A 5,643-nucleotide genomic window follows, 5' to 3' on the forward strand; every position below is an offset into this window, starting at 1 on the left:
CTGAGGCTGGCCTGTGCCTTTTCCTCGTAGGACAAAGAGCCGAGGGGCATCATCCCACTGGAGAACCTCAGCATCAGAGAGGTGGAGGACCCACGGAAACCCGTAAGTGGCCTCCTTTTGCCAGTGTCCTTTTTTTGCCTTCTTGGACTGAGCTTGCAGGTGCCCCAGGCTGGGAGCCTAACAGCAGCTTGGGAACCCCTTTTCTCTCTCTCCCCAGAACTGCTTTGAGCTTTACAATCCCAGCCACAAGGGACAGGTCATCAAAGCCTGCAAGACAGAGGCTGATGGCCGGGTGGTGGAGGGAAACCACGTGGTGTATCGCATCTCTGCACCCAGCCCTGAGGAGAAGGAGGAGTGGATGAAATCCATCAAGTGAGTGAGGCTGGGGAGGGAGCGTGTGCGTGTGCCCGAGGACACACTCAGTTTGCCTTTTGACCCTTGTGTCTCCAGAAACTTAGGGCAGTGCTGCTGAGCCCACCCCACGGCATGAAGCTGCTCTCTGGTTCGAGGCATGGGAGTGGACAGAGGAAGAAGGGTTTGGGTGCACCATGGCCAGTGCTGCCCTCGCCCTAACCAGCTCCTTCTCTTTTCTTCCCCAGAGCAAGCATCAGCAGGGATCCTTTCTATGACATGTTGGCAACGAGGAAAAGGAGGATTGCCAATAAGAAGTAGAGCTGCCCTGGCCCAGCAGGTAAACTAAAGACCCAAACCCCACAACAGATGTGACTGGCAGCTGCCCTAACACGACACGTGGGCTGCACCTCTCGGGTCACAGTGGTCCCCAGAACCAGCTGTGGCCCCACCTGTACACCCTGAAGCCTGTGCTGCGTGTGGCCTGGATCGTGGTCGGCCGTGTTTCCTCCTGTTGCTGTGTGGCCCAGAGCCTTGGCTCCTGTGATGCCGCAGCAGCGAAGGAAGATTCCCGGTGGGCATCCGTTGATCTTGCCACGCACACCGGCCCACTCGGGCAGTGGCAGTGACCATTCTAGAAGTCACTGTTTTATATCAAAATGGGAATGGAAAAGCTACCACTTTTTTAATTCAGAATTTTTCTCAGATATATAGGATTATAGCTTTTATATGCCTTTTTATATCCTGAAATTATAAAGACACTTTCTAACAGTAGTATTTTTAGAATGGCAGCTATAAATATAACTCCTGGACACAAGTACATACTGTGCACTGAGAAAAAAGTATATGCAGCACCCAAAAGGAGGGCTGTAGGGCACTTGCACTTGGGTGGGAGCTGTAGGAGGAGGCACTAGTGTCCTCTAGGACCGGTACACTTGGGGGGCTCCAGGTATGATAAGCCCTGCAACCCCCCTCTCTCTTTTTTGGCCCTACATATACTTTCTAAAACCAGTCATTATGGTTATAGTTATGGTTTGGGGCTGTTAGTCCTATAACTGCTGAATCCTAGGACAAGGAGCTCTTTCCATGGGCAGATCACCCACAAGGCGGACCACAGGAAACTGCTTGTATCTGACCATTTCTAATCCACAAAAATAGCAGTTCTACCTGTTCCACAGAATACATGGGTCAGATCAGCTTTTGACCACATCCATTGCTACTTAAACCCTTTGGCAAAATTCTTATCTCCCTGACATAATCAGATTTCTTACTGAATGACTAGACATATAAATAACTGGGAATAGCCCATTGTCTTCCTCTCGCAGTACTATGTCTCAGACCTGAGCTTCCCTTGTGAGGAGGAAGAGAGCAAGCCCTGGCTGAAGCTGTGTGGCACGTAGGGTTTTCTGTGAACAGTAGAGAGCCCCAGATCTCAATCGGACTGGGCTCACCGAGACATACAACACAGGCATTGATGTCCCCCACATTGTGACTGTCAGAGAGGGGCAAGGATGAGGGCACTGGGCGACACAGCCTCCTTCCTGAGGACCTCTGTACCTTTGGGATGCCCGTGCATTAACACCTGGGCCCTCTTTAGCTCCACACATGGGCTGTTTCGCTGGTGGTCTCTGCTCAGACTGGCTCCCTCCCCGTCTGTGCTGGCACCCCCAGAGTTTGCACCGTTTGGAGGTTCTTTGTATTCCTGTGCGAAAGCAAGTCCAGGAATAAAACCCTCAGACCCAATGCATTTATGCAGAAATAAGTCTTCCCATGAGTTGCCTTGAGACAGAGACTGAGCAGCCCTTGGCCCTTTGCCTCTGGGTGGCTGACCTTAGTGTGGAGCTTTACATCACACCAGACTGCAGAGAGGCCACGGCTGAAACTCTCCATCATGCATTACACTGATTTAGTGATTTATGCTCAAGCATCTATGCTTTTACTTTACTGATACCTCATACCTGAAACTTTAGGGCTTGAGCAAGTCAGCCGCCTTGACATGCCTGACTGGTGCACATGCAACTTGGCCGGTCTGCCGTGTAGAGGTGCTGCCCAGACCTGGACCAACCATGATGCCTCCACGCTGCGACCCACCCTCAGGCCAGCTCTGCCAGGGACTGCAGCAGGGTTGGGTCAGCAGGTCACACAGGGACGAGCGGCTTCCTCCCTCCTGATTGTCTAACGCAGGTGCGGCCCTGGAGATGTGCAGCTTCCGTGGGAGGGTGTTGCATGAACGGAGCATGGAATCATCTGGTGGTGAACCGTTTATCACCACGGCCACCTGTGAGCCAGCTCTAGGCGATGGCCATTCACCCAGGATCATGCAGAAGGCCCTGGAGCGCCGAATCTTAAGCGACTTGCCCTGTCAAGAGTATTGCATGAAATCACCTAATCCCTGGTTTTCTTGTCAAGTCTTAACCCTGAGGGCACCTGCCATCATGCTGTGTACCTGGCCTCCTCCAGCACTGCAGACATGGGGCCCCTCCCCCTACAGGGGCGGCGATCTGTCACGCTGGTCACCTCCCACCCTAGGGTCTGCACTCAGTCTTGAATCATCAGTCCCAACTCTGGCCAAAGACAAAGTTTCCTCCAGAGACAAAGGTGGGCAGGCAGTTCCGAGGAGGACCCTGGGGTGAGGTGACAGCTCCACAGCGCCCCCAGCTGTCTTGCTGGGCCAGGTTATCATCTGAGGTTTATTTGGACTGACCCTGGACCCACACAAGCCTCCACATCTCCGGGGTCCTGAAACACTTTCAAGTAGTTTCATGTGGCCCCAAATGGACTCAAAGTAAGAGCTGTTCATAGATGAAGCAGCATTTAATGCTTCAGATAAACCAGTGCCTATTTCCAAGGTTACAAATGCAAATACCCACACAGATGTGCTCTGCTGAGGTTAGGTTTGTAACAAACCAGAAACTACAAGTAGTGATTTTTCATTTTTTTCCTCAGAAAAATTTCTATTTACCTACACATAGTTAACATGTAAGTAATGTACATATACTGATTTGTGGAGTGCTGTTATTCAATGCATATATGCCCTACCACTTGCATGAATATTCTATTGCTATCAAAATATCTACTGATATTTTGTTGCAAAGTGAACAGTACAACTGAAGGGTGTGTAGCTGTTAAAACTTGCAATTACGGTCCTTACTAAAAGCGAATCACAGGTGTTGTTTAAACAAGGTTGTCTAAGACTTGCTTCTTTTTTGTATTTTTTTTGTCTTTTTGAGACAGGGTCTTACTATGCAGTTCAGGCTGGCCTTGAACTCACTTTGTAGCCCAGGCTGGCCTCAAACTCACAACAATCCCCCTGCCTCAGCCTCCTAAGTGCTGGGATTACAAGGGTACACCATCAGGCCTGGCTTTTTAAGACTTGCTTCTTTAAAGCAAAGATGTGTTGGGTCCAGCAAACCACTGCCTGGCTTTCCCTGACCCATCTATAAAGTCTGAGGCACCTACTAAGATGGTAGCCAGAGCTTTGTAGGTTTTAGGGAAAGTGAACTAAAACACAGAGAAGACATAGCTAGAAGCAAATGGGGAAAACAGAAGTAAAAAATGACACAAACTGTTTAATTTGCTGCCATTTATATACTATATAAATTTTACATGCTGTATATTTACAGTGGGGCAAGTGCTTTTTTAATCTTTAAAAAAACAAAGATCAAACTTTAGACATCTCTGAACAACACAAACTGTATAAACCATACAGATTATTCAGATAGAAACTGTATTAAATACAGTTTTCCCCACTCCGTCTCCTGATGCAGGACCAGTGAATTATAAGTGTATCACAGTTTGATAGCATATCCATATTAAAAATAAAATCACAGTATGATTTTGTCTGTAACTAGAAACTTTAAGGGACCAAGCTGACAACTCAGACTCCAATATCATACAGTTGACAAGACACAGTATAAAAAAGTGTTATGTAATAAAAACATACTGTAAGCTTTACAAATAATGTTTGGATTATACATTCATAATGTGAATACTCATCATAACTGGTAAGTTGATTGGAATAGTTCCACAAAGTTCAAAAACAGAACTTGTCTATAAAATACATTTTCAAATCTTGAATACAACTAAAATATGAAGCAAATTAGTTTCTAGTATCAGACATTACAGAAAACAGACTGCCCTCAAAGTCTAGTTGAGAGCTTGTAAATTTTTAAATAAGTCTTTAAATTAAATACACGCACTGTCAGTTTGTACTTTTAATAATTCCATGGTTTCCCGGTTGGTCTTGCACCATCAGATGTCTAACTTGGAGGAACATTACATGAAATACAAGTAATCAACCTGAGTCTGTAATTAAGCAGCATTTGAGATGTTCTATTCCAGGGCATTATTTTCAATGTGATTTATATACACTGTATTTTACAATGGTCAGCAGTTGTAGAAAGTGTTCATCCTTTTGGAATAAGGGCAATTAAGAAAAGGTAAAAACTAAAAAAAAAAAAAAATTCATGGTAAAATCTGTACAGTATTTACTAAAGAAGCACCACGCAGATTTGAACAAATTTATGTTTATAATTTAAGCTGAGTTGGGATGGCTTCTGTGGAACATGTTGAATCTGAAAGACAAGAGGCGCAGGCATTAGATGAAGGCGGAGGCCCAGGAAGCCAGGCTCCCCTTTCTGTACCACCCTGTCCACGGGTCCCTTTGGCTTTTGGGAAGCTCTTTTCACTTGAAATCATCACTGACTTCCTTAATGGCAGCAGAGGAACCCAGTGATGCCACACAGCTGCAGAGGAACCCTTGGACAGCCAGCCAGGAAGGCGCCATCTGCTGGGCCCAACTGCAACTGCCAAGCCTAAATCCCAAATGTGGCTATTTCTTGTCAATCCTTAGATCCTGCTTTCACTGGGGAAGAGTTTAGCTCCTTAGGCTTAGTGCTTTCCCTTGAAGACGCAGAGATTAATTTTTCTTTTTTTTTTTTTTTTGGTACCAAGAATAAAATTCAGGACCTTGCGCTTGCTAGGCAGGCACTTGCGCTGCTGAGCTATATCCCCGGCCCCAAGACGCACAGATAAAGCATGTTAATTAACTGCACACTGATCTTCTATAGACAATTAACCTTGAAGTTCATTGAAAACCACCCTTGCTGATTGGCTAGAGACACATAAGGAAGGACAGTCTCCTTTCACGGGCTGAATGGTTCACCACCCGCTTTACCTCCCAAGTGCGCAGCATGAAGCAGGAGTCCCCGCCTCCCAGGACCACAGAATACGAGTGACTCAGACACAGCCGCGACACCAAGAAGGTTCTGCTCTAAGTCACCTGGACCTCAT

The 5,643-nt window shown here is 46.8% G+C and overlaps 1 protein-coding gene and 1 long non-coding RNA gene across 2 annotated transcripts in view; one reads left to right on the plus strand and one right to left on the minus strand.

Annotated features, from left to right (window-relative positions):
• Positions 1 to 9: 9 nt before the first annotated feature.
• On the plus strand, positions 10 to 1,447 carry LOC106150008. Its single transcript, XR_001236521.1, has 3 exons — positions 10 to 102; positions 218 to 372; positions 600 to 1,447. It is a non-coding gene; the product is annotated as an uncharacterized LOC106150008 (long non-coding RNA).
• Positions 1,448 to 3,917: 2,470 nt separating this feature from the next.
• The window catches only part of LOC102025094 (ubiquitin carboxyl-terminal hydrolase 42), a gene marked incomplete in the record, with an annotated part of 44,288 nt that continues 42,562 nt past the window's right edge, over positions 3,918 to 5,643 (minus strand). Inside the window, 1 exon segment of the mRNA XM_013521210.1 lies at positions 3,918 to 4,925.

The sequence above is a fragment of the Chinchilla lanigera genome, unplaced genomic scaffold (genome assembly GCF_000276665.1).
Source record: "Chinchilla lanigera isolate Chin_1 unplaced genomic scaffold, ChiLan1.0 scaffold00059, whole genome shotgun sequence".
NCBI lineage: Eukaryota > Metazoa > Chordata > Mammalia > Rodentia > Chinchillidae > Chinchilla > Chinchilla lanigera.